Source organism: Lissotriton vulgaris, chromosome 9 (genome assembly GCF_964263255.1).
Source record: "Lissotriton vulgaris chromosome 9, aLisVul1.2, whole genome shotgun sequence".
NCBI classification, from domain to species: Eukaryota; Metazoa; Chordata; class Amphibia; order Caudata; family Salamandridae; genus Lissotriton; species Lissotriton vulgaris.
In genome coordinates, this window is record NC_141697.1 from 351,481,097 (window position 1) to 351,503,126 (window position 22,030).

The window sequence follows — 22,030 nt, forward strand, 5'->3', positions numbered from 1 at the left end:
CGCTGGAAATTCTAGTATATGTGGTATATGAACTTTCACACAAATTCAAAGCCAGTTTAATGTTATATATGTGTATGCTTATTACCTTCAGTGGGTACTGTAGCATATATCAACTTTGTTTTATTTAACTTACTGTCCCACTCTGGTGGGTGTGTTTAAGGTTAAATTCCAAAACTGTGTGTGTGCCTAATCCCTCCAGTGGGTGCTCTAGCATGTATAATCCTCTGTTATGGTTAATTTAGCTCGTAGTCCTCCTCTAATGAGTATATTTATGATAAAATTCCAAGAGTGACCTCTATGTAATCAGATTGGCTTTGTTGTTAGCGGTGTGATTTATGTAGTGTCGTAATGTGGGTGTGTGACAAAGAAAAAAGAATGGGTTAAAAGACTTTAGTTTGTGAAGGGAAGTAAATACATTAGAGTTCAATAAATGAGATGATCATGGTATCAACACGGGATCAGAGATGATAATGCAATTCCTCATCCTGGTTCAGTCCATGGGGGGTCAAAGTTCTAAAATTTAGGATGTGTTTCGACTCCTTCTGTCGCAAAGTTTTTTCGCAGTCTCCGCTGCGTGGATGAGGTCCTACTGTTTCTATTGCATAGAATTGCAGTTCCTTCCAATTGCCGCCATGTGCTTTTTCCATGTGCTTTGCGACTGCATTGCTCCGATCACAGTTCACTGTCGCCCTTACATGTTCAAGATGCGTTTTTTAAATTTGCATTTCGTGCTACCCACGTATTTTAATGCACATGGGCATTCTAAGATGTATACTGCGAATTGACTCTTAAAATGTAATAGTTGTTGAATTTTCCATGTACGCTTATTTGCCATCTGAATTTCTTTTTTGTTTAGAGCAATAGTACAAACTTTACATCCTGTACATTTAAAAAACCTTTGGGTTTCAGCCATGTTTCTGGTTTTTTGGAGGGTTGAAAGTGACTGTGGACCAATCTGTCCCGCAGGTTCTTGGCTCTTTTATAGGTGACATTTGGATGATCCCCTACAATCTTGGCTACTGTGCTGTCCATGTGTAGGATGTGCCAATTCTTTCTTAAAATATGCATCACTTGTTTGTTACCAGTTGAAAATGTTGTTATTAGTCTAATTTTGTGTTCTTCCTCAATTGTGTGGGTCTTTTCTTTTAACAGATCTGTTCTGTTTTGAGGTTCTGTTCTCTTCAGAGCTGTGTCAATTGCACCCTGGTTATACATTCTTTTTTTGAATCTTGTTTCAGCTTTTTTTGGTGTTTCATCCATTCTTTATCATTAGAGCATATTCGCTTAATCCTGAGGAATTCCCCATATGGGAGAATAAACTAGTACTTTAAGCACCGATTTCTGGGTCCGTGTCTGCTTGCTGTTTGGAAGACTGGAGTGGCTGCGGAAAGCAGCTATCATTGCTATATATATATATATATATATATATATATATATATATATATATATATATATATATATATATATATATATATATATATATATATATTCACTGAAAAAACAAAGGTTACAGGGCAGTTACAGTTAGGAAATAGAATTTTAAAAAACCTTTGATATTCACTGAAAAAAACAAAGGTTATTGGGACGTTATAGTTAAGCTCAGATTTCATCGCACACAACCAGAGAAATTTTGGAGTTGTATTTAGCGGAGATACCTATAACTGGCATCCCTGTAATGCACTGCTTATGACCTCACGTATTACATTACTCATGACATGGTCAGTGACATCACTGATGACAGCTCAATTGACATCACTGATGACATCATTCAGTGACTGTGAGTATTTTTAGAATGTTAATGAGTGTTAAATATATATACCAATGTGTATTGATGAATCAGTGGGTGTACGAGTGCCTGTATGGATGATTGAGTGGGTGCGTGACTGACTGTATAAGTGAGTTATTAGATGTCTCAGTGAATGTATGGGTGAGTGACTTTTTATGTGAATGTCTGTATCTGTCAGTTGGTGTCTAAGTGGTTGTATAGGTGTGTGAGTGGGTACATGAGTTTCTGTATGGGTGAGTGATTGGTTGTCTGAGTACGTGTATGGGTGTCTGTTAGACCCGGGATCCCTGGTTGGCTGAGGTAGGTACCTTAGGCCAAATAGAGACAAACTTTTCCACGTCAGGGCAAGGAAGGTCACCTTCTGATATAGGCCCTGCTCACCCCCTTGGTAGCTTGGCACGGGCAGCCAGGCTTATCTTCAGGGCAAATGTGTAAAGTATTTGCAACCACGCTCACAGCAACCTAATATTGACACCACAAGTATAAACTTTATTTAAAAAGATATACGATAAGACCACACAATATAAATCCAGCATATGAATATTTGTAATATTCCTCCTGGCCGGTTGTTCGGCCAGTCAGCCCTTGAAAGTTCTGGTGATATTAATGAGCGCTTTCAAACATTCCACTGTAATCGTAATACTAGAATCGGGCACTTTGCAATGTAAATATAATGCAATGTGTAACGCAGCAATCAGGTACTTTGCAATGTAAAAATAATGCAATGCGTAATACAGCACCAGGTATGTCGTTATGCAGAAATAAGGCAATGCGTAATACACTAATCAGGTAGTTCATTATGCAGGAATAATGCAATGCGTAATACGCTAATCAGGTAGTTAATTATGCAAAAACAATGCAATGCATCATACGACAATCAGGTAATTTGCTATGCAGAAATAATGCCATGCTTCATACACTAATCAGGTACTTCGTTATGCAGAAATGATGCAATATGTAATACGACAATCAGTTACTCCATTATGCAGAAATAGAGCAAATCGTAATACACTCCGGCATCGATCACGGTGCCTTAGGTGGTCTCTCCACCACTCGTGTGGACTCGCAGGTAGCCTCCGACAACAGTTGCCCCCCCACACAGGTATAGTATAACAAAAAGTGCAGCTCCGCACTCTGACTCCGGTACTGCCACTCCCTTGGCAATACGGGCCACAATACGAGCCGAAGCAAAGGCTCACGCTGCCGGAACGAGAGAGAGGCCGAGAGTGTCTCCCTCCGAGCCTGCGCCCCATGCCAGGGGTCGACACATGTTACCTGGGGGGCACAAACTCACTCTCTTCATCCCGTGACTTGGGCCTTCGATGCAATCTTGGGGACTTGGCAAAGCGGGACTCGGGCCGGCGGCTCAGCTCCTCTGGGGCTGTCGGTCCGGAATGCTACTGCTACAAAGATCTCAGACTGCCACAGGGCACACGCACACAGTGGCACTGAGACTCCTTTGTGCTTCGGGTGCACGATCACAGGGCACTCCACACGAAGGTCTCAGACTGAACAATGAACATGCACGCAGCATCACTGAGACTCACTTTAACTCCTTGTGCACAGTAACAAGGCAATTATCAAGAGGTCTCCCGCTGTACAAAGCACACGCACACAGCTTTGTGGAGAGTCACTTGGATTCCGGGTGCACGATACAAGGCAATCCTCACGAAGGTCCCCCGTTGCACAAAGCGCACTCACACAGAGTCATGGAGACTCACTTGGATTCTGGGTGCACGATAACAAGACAATCCTCACGAAGGTCTCACGCTGCACAAAGCACACGCACACAGCATCGTGAGACTCACTTGGATTCCGGTGCTCACAATAACTGGACAATCCTCACAAAAGGTTCAAGCTGCAAAAAACACACGCACACATAGTCGCTGATCCTCGCTTGGACTCCAGGTGCCCACGATCACAGGGCACTGCTTATGAGGATCTCAGGCTGTAACAAGCACATGCACACAGCACCGCTGAGACTCTCCTGGAAATTTTTGTGTTCCTGAGTTTCCGCAACATTGAGCCAGCGCACCTCGGGTCCTTCCAAGCAGAGGGACACAGCATACAGCAAAGTCCCTTCAGCCTTTCCTTGGTTAAAATGGCAACCTGCAGGCCAGCCCCAGAACACACAGCAAAGGTCAGTCCTTTCCTTCAGTCTATTCATTGTTTCTTCCTTGGCAAAGATTCCTCTTGACCACGAAGTAGCTCCATTCTTGTTCAATCTTGAACAAGCAATTCTCCAAAGTTCAGAGGCTACAGCTCTCATGGTTTTACCCCTCAATGGCTTTGAAGCCTTTGTGTTCAGGGGGCATTGACCCCTGTTCAAACCAGTTCTCCTTGCCTCCATGACAGTGATACCTTCTTCCTTTGATTAGTGGGGGTCTGGATTCTCAATCACTCAGCAGGAGATGGGACAATTGTTTTATAGCAGCAATCCAGGCCTCTTCACCTCTAGGGGCTACTCCTCCCCCTACACTCCAGATTCAGGTCAGCCTGTTTCTGTCTCACCTCCTCCCCAGGTCAATACATTCCCAGATACTCTCACGTTCAAACCCACACAGTCAATCCACAACCAGGCAGAGACACACAGAAATGTTAGAGCACAAAAACCCAACCACTTCTAAAAGAGTAGCTTATAAACATACAATGCAAATACCACCTTCATAGAAAGATGTGTTATTACATTGTGAGTTCAGGCATTCTAAACTTCACCTCTCCATCTTAAGCCTTTGGGAAGATAGGCTGGAAAACATATTACATAGCCTTCCCATGCTATCCTATGGGCAAGATGGCCTTTCAACAGTGAAAACCGAAATGGAGATTCTTTCGCTCTCAGGACATGGTACACACCTTAGTACATGTCCTACCTTTCACTTGCACAGCACCCTATCCAGGAGGTACCTGATGGGAATAGAAAGGGAAGGGTAAGTTCTGGCAAGTGGGTGCACTTGTCAGAACAACATGGCAGTTTAACAAACTGTGCGCAGGCACAGCAATGGTAGGTCTGAGTTCCCTTTTTAAGGATACTTGTGTGGGTGGCACAATTAGTGCTGCAGGCCTACTAGTAGCATTTGCATTACCAGCCCTAACACACATAGTGCATTTTACTAGGGAATTTACTTGTAAGGCAAACATGCCAATCATAGACAATCAATTACCATTACACTTCATACAGGGAGCGCTTGCACTTTTATACTGTTTAGCATTTGCAAAGTGTCCAAAGCATCTAAGTTGGCAACACCATGTCAGAAACAGGTCCAGGGGGAAAGCAAGAAGTTCAGGGACTTTAGCCAAAAAGGGCGAAGTCCTACAGTATCTCAATGCGTGGGTGGATGGGTGAGGGGGTGTGTACCTGCCTGTATGGATGAGTGCATGGGTGAGTCAGTAGCTTAATGATTGATTGATTTTAGATCTTATATAGCGCATACTGTCACCCTGCGGGTATCGTTGCGCTTCAGACTAAAAAACTAAGACCAGAGTGAAAGCAGGTCGCAGCAGAGAAAGGAGAGTAGCAGGAACTTAGGTCTTGGGATAAAGCCAGGTATTTAGGTTCCTACGAAACTCTAACAGAGAGTTGACTAGTCTGAGGTTCTGAGGGAGCTCATTCCATAGACGGGCGCCAGCCATGATAAAAGCCCTTCCTCCTAACCTGGCCCATTTAAACCGGGGAAACGTCAGCGCTAGAAGAGCGGAGCTGCCTTGTGGGGTGATACCACATGAACCTTTCCTGTAGGGGAACGAGACCTAGCTCGTGCACAGCTCGGAAAACCACACACAGAGCTTTAAAATGGACCCTTTCCCTAGTGGGTAGCCAGTGTAGTTCTCTCAGAGCCAGGGTAGTAGAGGAGCCCCGTGGCCTACCAAGGGCCAATTTGGCTGCTGCAGACTGGATTCTTTGCAGTCCCTGGAAGATGTACACAGGGGCCCCCAGATATAGGGAGTTGCAATAATCCAGCCTGCTTCCCACAGTGCTACTTACCACCAGAGGGCATGCCTCTTTAGGTAGTAAAGGGAGTATTTTCCGTAGCATGCGAATAAGGGCAAAGCATACGCTAGCGGTCTTATTTGCCTGTGATTCCATCTGGAGGTGGTCATCAAACATCGACCCCAGATTATGAACTTTCCTGACAGGGGTTAGAGGTTCCTCCTCTGGTAAGAGTCTGAAGTCAGAAGGCAGTTGTCTGGACATCCTACCTGCAGAGCAGTACATTACCTACGTCTTTCCGCTATTAAATTGCAGTGAGTTTCTTCTGAGCCAGTCAGTCATCTGCCGCATGCATTGCCGGAACATGTCCATAGATAATGCATGGTCCCCTTCCAAAGAAAAGGCTAGTTGCGTGTCGTCGGCGTAATTGACTACACAGACTCCAGAGGACTTTATGATGGAAAACAGGGGCTGCAAGTAGACATTAAATAGGATAGGGGGCTGATCGCAGATCCCTGCGGCACCCCATAGGCCAGTAAGGATTAACCAGAGGAGAAAGGTGCTAAAGTTACCACCTGCTGTCGACCTTCCAGATAGGACTGAAGCCATTGTAGTGCCCGGCCTTTCACTCCTATCTTCTTCAGTCTTTCCATTAGTAAAGGATGGTTCACCGTATCGACTGCGGCCAACATATCGAGAAGCGCTAAGACAGTGACATTCCCGTTGTCGGCACGCATACGTAGATTATCCATCATCGTGATCAAAGCCGTCTCGGTCCCGTGCCCAGGGTGAAAACCAAACTGGTCTTTACCCAGTAAGTGGTTCTCCTCCAGAAAGCATGACAAAGACCTACTGACTGCTTTCTCTAGAATCTTCACCGGATAGGGAAGAAGAGAAATGGGCCTAAAATTTGCCGGTATTGACGGGTCCAAGGAGGGCTTTTTAATCAATGGGGTCACCACCACCAATTTCCAGCATTCCGGGACTGTTCATTCCTCCAAAGACTGATTGCAAATCTGCCTCAGCCATGGAAAGGTATTTCGCCCAAAAGATTTCCACATTTTATGGAGGCAAGGATCAAGGGGAGAGCCAGAGGATACATTATCTCCCAAGCTGTCAAAAGCCACTTCTGTTAATACCTGGAAGTTATCCAGGAATACAGGCTGTTGTGAGTCTGCCTCAATCCATTGTTCAGGGTTAAGTTGTTCGCCATTATCATTAGTGTGCAGAGTATTCACAATATTTGCAATCTCAATGGGTTAGTGAGTGTGTATGTAAGGGGCTGTATGGGTGAGTGAGTGTGTTTATGGCTGTGTCGGTGAGTGAATGGATGTGTCAGTGTTATATGGGTGAATACCTTCAAATGTGAAAGGGAGTATTGGTGAGTGTTGAAGTATATGAGTGACTGTATGTGTGACTGAGTGATTGCGAGAGTGGCCTATGGGTGGGTGTGTGCTTGTGTAAGAGCTTACATAGGTAAGTGAGTATGCGTTCGTATCTGTATGATTAAATGAGTGTGTGTGTACAAGTGTTTAGGTGAGAAAATTGCTATGTGATTGACTCTCTAGGTGAGTGAGTAAATGTGTGAGTAGCTCTATGAGTGACTGTGTGTGAGTGGCAATATGGGTGTATGAATGGATATATCTGTAGCTGTATTAGTGAGTGAATTGGTGTATGTATGGCTGTATGGGTGACTGAGTGGACGAGTGTGTAGTCCTATGAATCAGTGAGTGGGTGTTTAGCACGGGTATGGGTGTCAAAGGTTTTGAGAATTATAGTGTGGAAGTTGGAGTGGGTGTATGAAAGGTTATATTGGGATATGAGTGGGTGTGTCAGAGATTCTGTGGATGATATCATCAATGATGTAATTTGAGAATTCATCAATGATGTCAGCAGTGATGTCACTGATCATGTTAAGAGTGATATAATATGTGAGGTCATAAACAGCGCATTGCAGGGACACAAGTTATAGTTAGCTTAACTAACTATAAATGCTAAATTTCACTGGTTTTGTGCATGTGAAATCTGAGCTTAATTATACCGTCCCAGTAACATTTGTTTTCAGTGAATAGATAAGGTTTTTTAAATTCTATTTCCTAACTATAACAGCTCTGTAACCTTAGTTTTTTCCAGTGAATTTCTAATGTTTTTTAAATGCTAATTCCTAACTGTAACCTACTTGTAGCCTTTGGGTTTTCAGTGAATTTCTATGTTTTTTCAAGTAGCGATGGTGTTTGCTGAACAGAGTGGAAAGGGGACGGGGCCTCTGACCAGCTCTCAGGAATCCCGCTGTGTAGAACTTACAAAAAGTACCAGGAGGGCTTCTTGGTCTCCAAGGTGCCTTAGCAGCATGGAGAACTTAATTCCCTAACCAGTATTGTGCCAGGAGATGTGTTTGCAGGGTAGTGCAGAAAGGGGGCATGGCCTCCGAAGACCTCTTAGTAAACTGACTATGTGGAACTTGCTGGAGGGAACAGGAGGGGTAGTTTTCCCTTAACAACCCTCAATAGCCAAGGTTACTTCACCCCCTAACTAGGAGGCGTGCTTGTAGAGTGGTGGAAAAAGGGCGTCCTTGATGATTTCACAGGTAGTGGCCGTATGATTCTATGAGTGCCATTGCCAAGGACACACTGCGAATACATGTGTTTTTGACAAAGTGTAGAACACATATCTAGATATATCATACATAAAGTTTCATAGTAGCTATTTAGTAAGATACTAATTTAACTTTCCTCTTTGTCTACATTTGTTGAAATAACTGCATTTTCCTTCACAACAACAACAACAAAGATCACAAGGAAATCAGCAGTCACAAATACAAATTCAAATGGTAAAATGTAACACAAATATTGAAACATATTTTACACAAAGTTTGATTCTAGCTGTTCAGTAACATAATTGTTTAACTTTATTTTAACAACACATTTATCAAAAAATCAATTAAAAAAATATCTGTCAACATCTGAACTCATGAATAGAACATAACTACAAAAAACCCATAAATCTAACCATTCTTACCCAAACTCAACAGGAATCAAAAACTGCCCCTAAATTAGTCCAATTCACACTCTGAAAAGATCCACTCTAGAGAGACGAACAAAAAATATTCATGTGGGATGACGTCCATGTGTATCATCAACCTAACATAGAAAACCTCTCTAATTGACAATCAAGTAGAGGGATGCTGGAGGACCATCTACGTCAGTGACCCCAGCAACAACAATGCTCGGCAAGTCCCTTCAGAGGTTCAGACTACTGCAACAGATACGGCTCCAGAGTTTTCAAAAATGGCCACTTGTTGCATGGACTGTACTGTTGTTATAATTGCTGGTGAGCAGTGTGTTACAGCTATTCCCAATGCTGCAAAAAATCATACCTGCTAATATTTTTCCCCTTTTATATTTTTTGCACATTTCTCAGTACATATTTTTTTAATTCTTCCTGTCCCAGTTGCCATTTTTGTTAACATACATTTTTTTTTAAACTTTACAAAGTCACAAATAAAATACATTAGTCCAAAACAAAACCGGGAAATGTAATTGGATAATACACTTTTCAACTAAAACAACAAGACGAATATACCGATTTATCTATCTTGAATATTCTTTAAGAGGAGTTCATAGTAAGAAGATTTGCCCAATGCGCAATATGTCAGAAGATATTATCAAGGGGTAGAAATAAAAAAATATTCTTGCATGACTACGTCCATGCTTTATCATCTAAAAACATACCAAAGCAATAGTATTAATGCACTAAGAAAGCAACGCAAGGCTGAAGGACCCTCAACTTCAATAGGAGCCACAACAACACTGGGGCAGAGAGTCCATTCAGAGGTCCAATCTCAACCTCAAGATTTGGCTGCACAGTTTTCCTGGATGGTACAAAAGGGGGGTGGTGATGGACGGAGCATCTGAATCAATCAAACACTCACACCCAGTCAAAAGATCTGGGTTTAATCCATCACCGTTCTTTAGCCCACTCTGCTACCCCAGTTCAGACATGGCTATATGCAAATCAGTCTGACCCTGTGCCTCATGGGAACAGTCCAGCCCGAACTGCCAAGCCATGTCTTCCCTAGACCGGAAACATGCTTCCGAGGACCGGTTTCCGGCATTCCAGCCATCTTCAGCCCGGCTTGCTTGAATCCAGTGGCAAAGTGAGCAAGGGACTCACGTCTGAGCATACCCTGCCACACTTATGGAGCCAAAAGCGGTACAAAAGGGGGTGGTGATGGACGGAGCATCTGAATCAATCAAACACTCACACCCAGTCAAAAGATCTGGGTTTAATCCATCACCTTTTTTTAGCCCACTCTGCCACCCCAGTTCAGACATGGCTATATGCAAATCAGTCTGACTGTGTGCCTCATGGGAACAGTCCAGCCCGAACTGCCAAGCCATGTCTTCCCTGGACCGGAAACAAGCTTCCGAGGACCGGTTTCTGGCATTCCAGCCGTCTTCAGCCCGGTTTGCTTGAATCCACTGGCAAAGTGAGCAAGGGACTCACGTCAGAGCATACCCTGCCACACTTATGGCGGCCAAAAGCGGTACAAAAGGGGGTGGTGATGGATGGCATCATACTGCATGGATTGTGGAGTTGTAGTGAGAGCTGGAGAGCAGTCCATAACGTCTCCGTAATGCTGCAAAGAATCATACATTTTTATTTATTTTTGGCCCGTCATAGTTTTAATAAATTAGCAAGCATGTTATTATCTTACAAAATGGGTATCTAATAGCTATGTGTTGTTCATTTTATTATCTTCTAACTTATTGGAACACTACTTACATTTAACTTGCCATGTAGACAAGGCAAAGCATTCCTCTACAAATAAATACACAGGTAACTTTTGCCAGTTATAATTCTTTACTTTTTAACTTTTTAAATATAAGTCAACAGTCTGTGTTCAAATCTTCTAGTAAGTGCATCGACAAGATATACAAACATACTCTGTTTTTTTTTAACCACACTATATTACATTTTGTGATCACTTCTTTAAAATTATCAACTGTAATATATGTGTATTGTTCTGCAACTCCTCCTCTTAACAACTCTTCATTTTCCCTAGATTCCTCCGCAGGACCTAAGAAACAAAACTGCACATCACTGCAAACCATTTCCTACGTCTGCCACAGTGCCATGCAAAAGTGCTCTAATCAATTCTCCTAAACATAAAGCAGGAGTTTTTTCACATTGTACAGCCTCCTAACTAAAGTTCACATTGTTGAGTGGTATACAGCTAACATCTTTAAATGATGAACGGTGATTTTGGCACACTTTGTTTGGTAAACAAGCTAGTGAGTGTACCTGCAAATGTGTATGCTTTCTAATCTTGCAGGTATCCAATCCTTTTAAAGTACCTATTTTTTGATTCAAACTTTGCCTTGGAAAGAAATGTAGAAATGTTCTTAATGTATCAATGGATTGCTGTTGAATACTACAAACACTACTACAGTTCTATATCTATACATGCACCTGACTCCCCCTTCCTCGGACCAGTTCTCAAATAACTTGTTCTATATTTGTAGGTACCATCACCTCTTTCTCTATAGGAGTGGCATTCTTCATTTTATAACATCGTCATCTGTAATCAATAGCATGAACTAATCCATTATTGTGGACAAAGCTTTCTTCATTAAAGAAAGACTCTGTACTAGAACTATGTATGCATTCTCCACTAAAAACAAAAGTTACTTATATTCACTAGTCTTTTTTTTCTGGTTATGTCTTCTTGTGTAAAATACCATTTTGACAAAAGTCTTCATTCTATTTATAATCAAAATGAAAAGTTTCACCTTCAATGCAGAGGCCTTGTCAACTACTCTCTCATTTTTGTTCTTTCTATTTCAATGTCTCTCTCCTTTTTCTATACCTTTTATAGTTCTCAGTAGATTTATAACTACTCTACTATGAAACATGTTGGCTCTGATTTCCTTAAACTGCTTCTGTCTCCTGTTTAATTTGTGTCCATCTTTGTTACGTTATTTCCTGTTCTTGTTATATAGATTCTGTCCACTTTTATTCTTTCTCATAGTCAGAATTTTCGTAATTTTGTAATCTTTGCAAATTTTCACATATATTTTTACTTTTACACTTATAGCCATTTATATACTCCGACACACATATAAACTGCCTTTCACATATGTAGTTACTCACACAAGTACCACTGAGATATACATTTACTCACTAACACACCCATACACACACACACACTCACCCACCCATACAGTCCATCACAGATGCACTCTTGAAACCATGCACCCGGTGAGTCACACACACCTCACCCACATAAACACTCAGGCACCCATATAGATACTCAGACAACCAATCTATAACACATATAGTCACTCATGTAGCTATTCACAAACCCATGTAGCCGGTTACACACCAACAGACAGACGGATTCCGACATTCACACAGTTTAGTCACTATCCCATGCATTCAGTAAGATATGTTTAATCACTCACTTATAGAGTCAGTCATGCACCTACTAAATCATCCATTCAGACACTTATACACCCACTCATTCTTCAATACACCTTTCCCTACACATATTAAACATATTTAAACTTTACAAAAACACACAGTCACTGGATGATGTCATCAGTGATGTCACTGAACATGTCATGAGTGATGTAATATGTGACTTCATCAGCAGTGCATTGCGGAGGCGCGAGTTATAGTTAGCAGAACTAACTATAAGGGAGACATTTTTATGGTTTTGTACGAGTGAAATATACAGCTAACTATAACACCCATGAAACCTATGTTTTTTTCAGTGAATATATATATATAAATGGTGAAGAATAAACTAGTATCTTAAGCACCGATTTCTGGGTCCGTGTCTGCATGCTGGTTGGAAGACTGGAGTGGAGGTGGAAATCAGCTATCATTGATATATATATATATATAGAATTGATAGCGATTTTAATGAAACACTTGGAAATAGCTTTATCAAAAATAAAAGAGGAATTGCAAGAATTGGAAAAAGAACTGACATCCATAGAAATGAACGTTGAGATGACCAAACTAAAAGAAGATTTGGAGAAATATGTGGATAAACATGAAGAAGTGGTAAAATTGCGAAAACAGTCCAAATTTCAAAGGGACAAAGAGGACTATGCGCAAGGACGCACATTTACATATGCCAAAAAATTTGACATCTTCAAAAATCAGAGCCAATCAAGGATGGGAGCACAAAGCTCCACAAGTTTAACAATGCTAACGTTCACAGGAGCAAGCGAAAATGAGGCAGAAATAAGTGAAGATCAAACTACAAGGAATTTTTAAGGGGACATGAGGTTGGTCCTCCAACAGAGATTTTGGGAATAAAACCAAAATCAAAATCAAACATCAAGAGGCAGAGGAAGAGGACGCAGATGAGTACCCAGAACACCGGCATCAAAAAAACAACAAGAAGAGGCAAAAGGAGAAAGTGGCACTGAGGAAATAGGTACCAAAACAAGGAGCATGCATCAAAAAAACTTCGAAATAAATACATCAGAGACCCCAGATGAAAATGATGAGTTAGTAGTTATGAATTTGTCATCACGCCTCATTACTAGCAATGAAATATCATTATTAAAACATGGGATCAATTTCTGTCCCACAGAACCAATGGACATAGCCCAAACATGTATAGATACTTCCAAGAACATAAGGAAAATTAAACTTGCAAAGATATTTCGTGAGAATCAAGATATGGCAAATTTTACAAAGAAAAGAATGGATACACATAGTGGAGAACCATCTCTCATAACATCAGATATGACAGCCTTGGTAACCCTAGTCAATTTGGACGTCATGGATGATGGGGATACTATCACAGAATCCACAGTATGTCCACAGAAAGGAGCTGGCCTGAGCGGCATGAAACCACCATCAAAATGTTATCCCCAGTTGCCACAGGGGAATAAAATAGACATATTTCAAGAAGCGGTGGTACAGGACATCTACAAATCAAAGGAATGAAGTATCGAAATAACCTGAAAAAAGAAGAAAGACTTGCTTTGAAAAATCTAATGGAAGACAAATCGATAACATTCAAAATGGCCGACAAAGGCGGAAACATCGTCATCCTTAATACACAGGATTACACATCAGAGGCACACTCACAATTAAGGAATAAGGCATACTATAAGAAATTAGACAAAAATCCAACACAAATTTTTGAGTCAAATTTGGATGCAAGAATCAGTGAGTGGCAGCTACAAAATCTGATTGATGATGACGAGCGGAGGTTTTTAACAACAGAACATCTGATTACCGCAACGATATACTTTCTACCTAAGGTACACAAAAACCCAATTAAACCACCAGGGAGACCAATTGTGTCAGCTAAAGGATCCCTCATGGAACCAGTGGCTAACTATATTGACTTTTTCCTCATGCCCTTTCTGTTGAACCTTAGTTCGGATTTGCGGGATACAACTGACCGCTTGATACATCTTCAGGAATTATCATGGCAACCATCTTACTTGTTAATAACGATGGATGTAACATCACTATATAACAATATTGAAAACAACATTTGCCTAATGGCATGTGCCTTCTTCCTAAAAGAAAGAGACATCCAATTCAACCATCATAATCAAATGCTGATGGACATGATCGAGATGTGTCTCACAGAAAATGTATTTCTCTTTGGAGATGAGATCTATCAACAGATAAAAGGATGTTCAATGGGGTTCTCCTTTAGCCCAGGATATGCGTGTCTCACTATGGGATGTGGGAACAACAAGTAGCATGGCATCCCAACAATGACAAATTAGTCAATAAAGTAACAAAGTGGATGAGATATATAGACGATCTCTTGATAGTGTGGGATGGTACAGTGCAGGAATTTGAAGAGTATTTTAAGATCTTAAACTCAACTGATGCAAATATAAGATTCACGTATACCATCAGTAGTGAAAGAGCAATTTTCCTGGACACAGAGATTTATATTCACAACAAAAAATTGGAAACCAAACTACATAGAAAAAAGACGTCTACCAACGCTACTTTACATGCGGATAGTTTCGACAGAGACACAGTAAAGGATAAGATCCCATATGGAGAATTCATGAGACTACGGCAAATCTGTTCGGAACAACAAGAATGGGAGACAAACAGCAAAAAAATAGCAAACAGATTCAAACCGCACGGTTACAAGAATCAGATCATCAGGAGATGTTGGGAAAAAGCAAATAACAAAAAAAGAGAAGATACATTAGAGATAAAAAACAAAGAGCTGAAAAATTCCACCAACTCTCAAAGGGAGGATGCAACAGTGAGACTCATCTTGAATCACTCAAGGGAATCCAAGCAGATAGTTGGTGTCCTCAGAAAAAAATTGGAAACTCTTGCAATTAGATCCAACGGTGAGCAAAATAATGGGTAATCACCCCAACATCACGTTTCGACTGGCCAAAAACTTGAGAGACAGCCTGGTACATAGCCACCATCAGGATCAAGGAGAAAAAAGAAAAGGATTGCAATGGCTAAAAACTAAGGGCTTTGTTAAATGCCATAACTGTAAAGTTTGCCAAATTGCCACCAATAAAACAGAAGTGATATTACCTACAACAAATTGTGCAGCTCTTTATGGGGCAGAACTTTGGGGTGTACAGAATGTGGACCAGTTGTCCCGCTCTGAAAACAAATTTCATAAGGACTTAATGGGGCTCCCCTACAGTACGCCAACCATACCACTCCTCCTAGATATGGGTACTCGGCCCATTAGTGACCAGGCGAGGCTGCGTCCTCATCTCTTGTGGGCGCGCATCTGGAGAGTCCGTGAAATGTTCAGCTATGCAGAAGGTTTAAAAGAGGTTCTATCAACGCCTGGCTGATCTAAAGTCCGCTGGTTAAGGGAAGTCAAGCGCCTTCTTGCAGACCTGGGCCTTGAAGACGCTTGGAATACTAGAACTGCCCCACCCAAGTCAGCTTTGAAGAAGTTATACCAGAGTTGGGTGATTTATGGCAGAAACAGTAATGCTAATTTGTGTAGGACCACTGTAGATTTCCTTTTGTTTAAGGAGGTGCACTACTGCGAGCCGTATCTGGACATTATCTTAAAACCCTGGGACAGGGCTCTATACTAAAAATATAGGGTAGGCCGACTTCCAGTTGGGAATCTGACTTCCAGGTGGAAGGTCCCGGCACAGACAATCCCCTTCTGCCCATTTTGTAAGACTAGGACAGAGTCAGTTCCCCACCTATTGTTTGAATGCTCGGCCTATGTAGTTCCTCGCCGCATGTGGTTGAAACCACTCTGTAGAGAGCTTGGGACTAGATCCCACAAGGAGGCCTTACGAATTTTGAAAATGGATCCACGGCCCCTGTTTGCATGTGGATTGGCGAAATTCCTAGGTTGGGCATCGCGCATTAGATCTACTAGGCTTTTGTATCTTGTTTAATATGTATTTTAGACTGTTTTTATGTAACTTATTCGCGCCATTTGTAATATGAATTGCATGCTTTTATCTATGCATTGACTCTTTTTATTGTTTTTATGTATATATATTACTTTTTAAGATATGCATCATATCGAAATAAAGCCTAATTGACTGACTGAATTGAATTGTGGCAAATTAAAGAGTTGATAACATGCAAAAGCCAATTTGTTGTGTACGTGATTGAGTGCCCATGTTCTTTAAAATACATCCGAAGCACAAAGTCTGAATTGAAAAAAAGAATAATGGAGCACGTTCGAGCAACTGTAAATAGGGATAGAAGCAATGCAGTTGCTAAACATATGAAAGCCATGCATGAAGGTGATTGGAAATTAATGCGTTTTTACGCTTTGGAAATAACCCAACATGTGAGAGGTGGAGACAGGGAGAGAACCCTGAGGTGCAGAGAATCCCGACAAATACTGAACTTCAGGACTCTAGCCCCGAGGGTTCTGAACCAAAGTGAGGAACTATATGTTCATCTCTGAACAAAAGGTGGACTTGAATTACACAGTACTGTTTTGTTGACCCTGTGAAAAGTTAGAGGGTTTTTCTGTTTTTTTGTTATGGTTCAAGGGTATGGGGGTTGTATAATTTGAAGGGGCGGAGAAACTCAATTCAAACAAATGAAATGCAGTAAGACAATTGGCAGACATAGACTTATGAGTCGTGATGTGACAAAGGCCCACTGGAGGGCATGATTTTGAGCATACATAAAAATAAACTAGGTAAAATTAACTGGACAGCCAAAGTAGGAAGGAATGAGGAATTACTTAAACTTCATGGTTGTTAGAAGGAACAAAATGGGAACATCTTAACTGAGCCCACTGGAGGGCTTAATTGTATCATATACAGAAGTGTTAAATCGCAGCGGATTGAGTAAAAGAATCGTAACAGATTAAGTATATATATATATTCATAACACTAGATAAGAGAAATAATTGGATAAAATCACAACAGAGCTCCGATGATTAAATAGGTAAAAAGAATGTAAAAAGACATATATGGATATAAAAATTTCTCGAATCAGCTGCATAGAAAATACCAAGTTCCGAAAAATAATCTAACATGGAGGAACTCCGGTATGATAACAAATAAACGTAGTTGGGGACCCTAACATAAATGCCAGTATAATAAACTTTTTTAACAATAATAACAAACTAGATACATATAAAAAAACAACGTGTAGCAATGTGTCCGGATGCATAATGCCAGTTTTAAAACGAACCAGGCCTTAGTCTAAACCATGAGGAAAAACTGCAAAGTTTGAGAAATGACAGAATTGTAACATCCTCGCTACTGGATTTAATTTGCAATAATGTTAACACACAGTGTGATATATATGTATGTATCTGACAAAACTACAGCCTCCATAAGCCCTAGCAACATGAGAGGAAGTGATGTGTGTAATCACATGTTTGGTGTACGCTTCCTTATAGGGGGTTTGAATGCTAAGTAATATCAACCGTGAACAACTTACGAGGGTGTAACGAAACGCGTCGGTATTTCTTATCACTGAATGCTGCTGTACAAATAAAATACCTAGAGGAATTTCAAGATCATGTGAGTGCAGACTCTCATTTCCGAGGAGGAAAGTTGTGTGACAATAATTTATGGCGGGGCTCTGCCGGACAGTATTGCTCAGGATGAGAATCGCCAGGGGTCACTGTGAGTGAGCCAAATCATGGAAATTACATATATATATATATATATATATATATATATATATATATATATATATATATATATATATATATATATATAACAAGTGGCCAGCCATCACGACCTCAACATCATCTCCTACGCCAACGACACCCAGCTCATCCTCTCCCTCACCAAGGAGGTACACACCGCCAAAACAAACCTCCACAAGGGAATGAAGGCCGTCGCCGACTGGATGAGGAGCAGCCGTCTGAAACTGAACTCGGACAAGATGGAGGTCCTCATCCTCGGACCCACCCCCTCAGCCTGGGACGACTCCTGGTGGCCGACCACACTGGGAGCAGCACCGACACCCACCGACCATGCACGCAACCTAGGATTCATCCTCGACTCTTCCCTCTCCATGTCTAAAAAGATCAACGCTGTCTCCTCCTCCTGCTACAACACCCTCTGCACGCTCCGCAGGATCTACAAGTGGATCCCGACCGAAACAAGAAGAACAGTGACACAGGCCCTCGTCAGCAGCAGACTGGACTATGGCAACGCACTCTACACAGGAAACCCAGCCAAACACCTACGATGACTACAATGCATCCAAAATGCCTCCGCCCGACTGATCGTCAATGTCCCCCGCAGCAGCCACATCACCCCCCACCTGAGAGACCTACACTGGCTCCCCATCGACAAGACAATCACCTTCAAGCTCCTCACCCACGTACACAAAGCACTCCACAACGCCGGACCAGCCTACCTGAACAGCAGACTCAGCTTCTACACCCCCACCCACCACCTCCGCATCGCCAGCCTCGCCCTCGTCGGTGTTCCCCGCATCCAACGAACGACCTCCGGCGGCAGATCCTTCTCCTACCTCTCCGCCAAGACCTGGAACACCCTTCCTACCCACCTACGGCAGAGGCAAGACCTACTCGCCTTCAAAAGTCTCCTCAAGACCGGGCTCTTCAAGCAGTAGCGGCAACCCCCTCCCCTCAGCGCCTTGAGACCCTCACGGGTACGTAGCGCGCTTTACAAGTACTCTGATTGATTGATCTGATTGATGGTAAATACACTCTGCATCCTACATAAGCATCTGTGGTTCTTGCGAAGACCCCTATTAATCACTAATAACACCTTGTAGGGAGCTGGAAACAGCAACGGAAAGCACTACTCACCGGGCAAAGGCTCGTGTTTGTGAAACATCAGAAATATCTTTTAAGAAATCTACCAAGCCAGCGCATTTTTATTTTAGTAGTCATCCTTATTGGCGAGACAATGGTGCTTGTCTTAGCTTGAAGAATCGGCGAGGTATCTTAAAATGAATCTACATTACGTACAGCAACAAAACACACAAAATTAAAGAAAGCCACACGTCGGCTAGGGAAAGAGACATCAGCTTGTCGTTGTCATTGCTGTGCGTCAAAAACAAAAACAGGTGTAGCCGGAAAAGGTAGAAAACGATCATAAAATATTAAGAATTCGCTCTGTCGTATAACAATATTATCTTTTGCATGACGAAGGGACACACGCCGATAAAACCCCAATACAGCTGAAAGCAGGATGGGAAATAGCTCTGAAGAATAACCAAAAACAAAACCCAGCGTGTGCGTCAGTAGACAGAAATGAAACGAGTTGGCACATTAAGCGAACGAAGGCTTTTGAAAATAACTACATTGAAAAGCGAGTAAGAAAAATATACGAAGACAAGTAATGGGCCGGTCAGTTAAAGGTGCCCATGAAGAAAACAAACACACTGAAGAGCGCATGCGGCACACACGTTTGCAAAAAGTGTACACAGTTTTGAATTACGTGCAAAACACACAAGTACAAGTGTACTTAGCACAAATAACACAGCGAAAATTTGTTGTATGGTAAAGAAAACAGGATTTACCAAAAACAAGAGAGTGCAGGGATTCTCTGTACAAAACCAAAATCATGGACCACCTAAAACGGTGCATAGTCAAAATATCGATTCCTGGACCTACAATAATATCGAGTAGTAAATATCGAAGGTGAAGAATATCGAGGACAAGAATATCGTTGGACAGAATATCGACCCTAAGGTAAGTAATATCGACTTTTTTATATCGATGTAAGTAATATCGAAGTTAGTAATATCGATATCAATTATATTGATGTCACTAATTTTGATTTTACTAATATCGATATTTGTTTGTTGTTATGTATTTTATTGTGTATTTTATATGTATGTGTTATATGTTTTTGTTAAGTAGTTTATTTGTTTTAAATTATATGTGTACTATTTATTATATATAAAAAAAAAATGTTTTATTTAATTTTATGTTTTAGTACTGGAGCGGGCTGTGGGTTTATAGGGGAATAGGGTGGGAAGTAATTTAATTATATTAAATGAATTATATATTTTTTGTAATTGTAAATTAATTTTAAATAATTTTTGTGTTTAAGTTTTGTAGCGAGTTGTGGGTTTATAGGGGAATAGGGTGGGAAGTAATTTAATTGTAATTAAGTAAATATTTATTTTTGATTGGTGTTGATAAATATTTTATTTCTAAATTATTATTAATTGGTAATTCATTTTATTAATTGGTAATTTAGGTTTGTAATTACATTTTTTCAATTGGTAATTAATTTTTTTAATTGGTAATTAAGGTTTGTAATTGGTAATTCTATTTTTTAATTGGCAATTCATTTTTTTAATTGGTAATTAAGGTTTGTCATTGGTAATTACAATTTTTAATTGGTAATACATTTTTTGTAATTGGTAATTCATTTTTTGTAATCGGTAAATAATAATGTTCATTGTTAATTCATTTTTATTAATTGGAAATGTATTTTATTAATTGGAAAATATTTTTTATTAACAAATATTTTTTATTCAAAAATAAATGTACTGTTTACCATTTTTTAATTGTTAATCAATTTTTCATGATTAGTAAGTTTTTTGTTCAGAAAAATATTTTAGTGTTCAATATTATTCGGTTATTTATATTTATTAATTAATATTTATTTGTATTTATTGTTCATTTATTGTTAAATAATTATTTAATTGTAATTATGTTTTTAGTAATTATCAATGGGGATTAGCAAATGATGCAGTTATTTAAAAATAAATATTTTAATTATTTTATTTACAACAATTATTTATAAGTTTGTTATATTTAATTTCTACACTATTCAATGCTTTCCCTACTGTTGCACTATCTGGAGTGGGAATAGTAATTTTTACCCCTACGATATCCAACGCTTTCCCTACTGTTGCACTCTCTGGAGTGGGAATAGTAATTTCAACCCCTACGATATCCAACGCTTTCCCTACTGTTGCACTCTCTGGAGTGGGAATAGTAATTTTTACCCGTAGGCTAACCAACGCTTTCCCTACTGTTGCACTCTCTGGAGTGGGAATAGTAATTTTTACCCCTACGCTATCCAACGCTTTCCCTACTGTTGCACTCTCTGGAGTGGGAATAGTAATTTTTACTCCTGCGCTATCCAACGCTTTCCCTACTGTTGCACTACCTGGAGTGGGAATAGTAATTTTTACTCCTACACTATCCAATGTTTTCCCTACTGTTGCACTCTCTGGAGTGGGAATAGTAATTTTTACCCCTACGCTATCCAACGCTTTCCCTACTGTTGCACTCTCTGGAGTGGGAATAATAATTTTTACCCCTACACTATCCAACGCTTTCCCTACTGTTGCATTCTCTGGAGTGGGAATAGTAATTTTTACCCCTACGCTATCCAAAGCTTTCCCTACTGTTGCACTCTCTGGAGTGGGAATTGTAATTTTTACTCCTACGCTATCCAACGCTTTCCCTACTGTTGCTCTCCCTGGAGTGGGAATAGTAATTTTTACCCCTACGCTATCCAATGCTTTCCCTACTTTTGGACTCTCTGGAGTGTGAATAGTAATTTTAACTCCTACGCTATCCAGCGCTTTCCCTACTGTTGCACTATCTGGAGTGTGAATAGTAATGTTTACTCCTATGCTATCCAATGTTTTCCCTACTGTTGCACTCTCTGGAGTGGGAATAGTAATTTTTACCCCTGTGCTATCCAACGCTTTCCCTACTGTTGGACTCTGGAGTGGGAACAGTAATTTTTACCCCCTACGATATCCAGCGCTTTCCCTACTGTTGCACTCTCTGGAGTGGGAATAGTAATTTTTACCACTACGCTATCCAACGCTTTCCCTACGGTTGCACTTTCTGGAGTGGGAATAGTAATTTTTACGCCAACGCTATC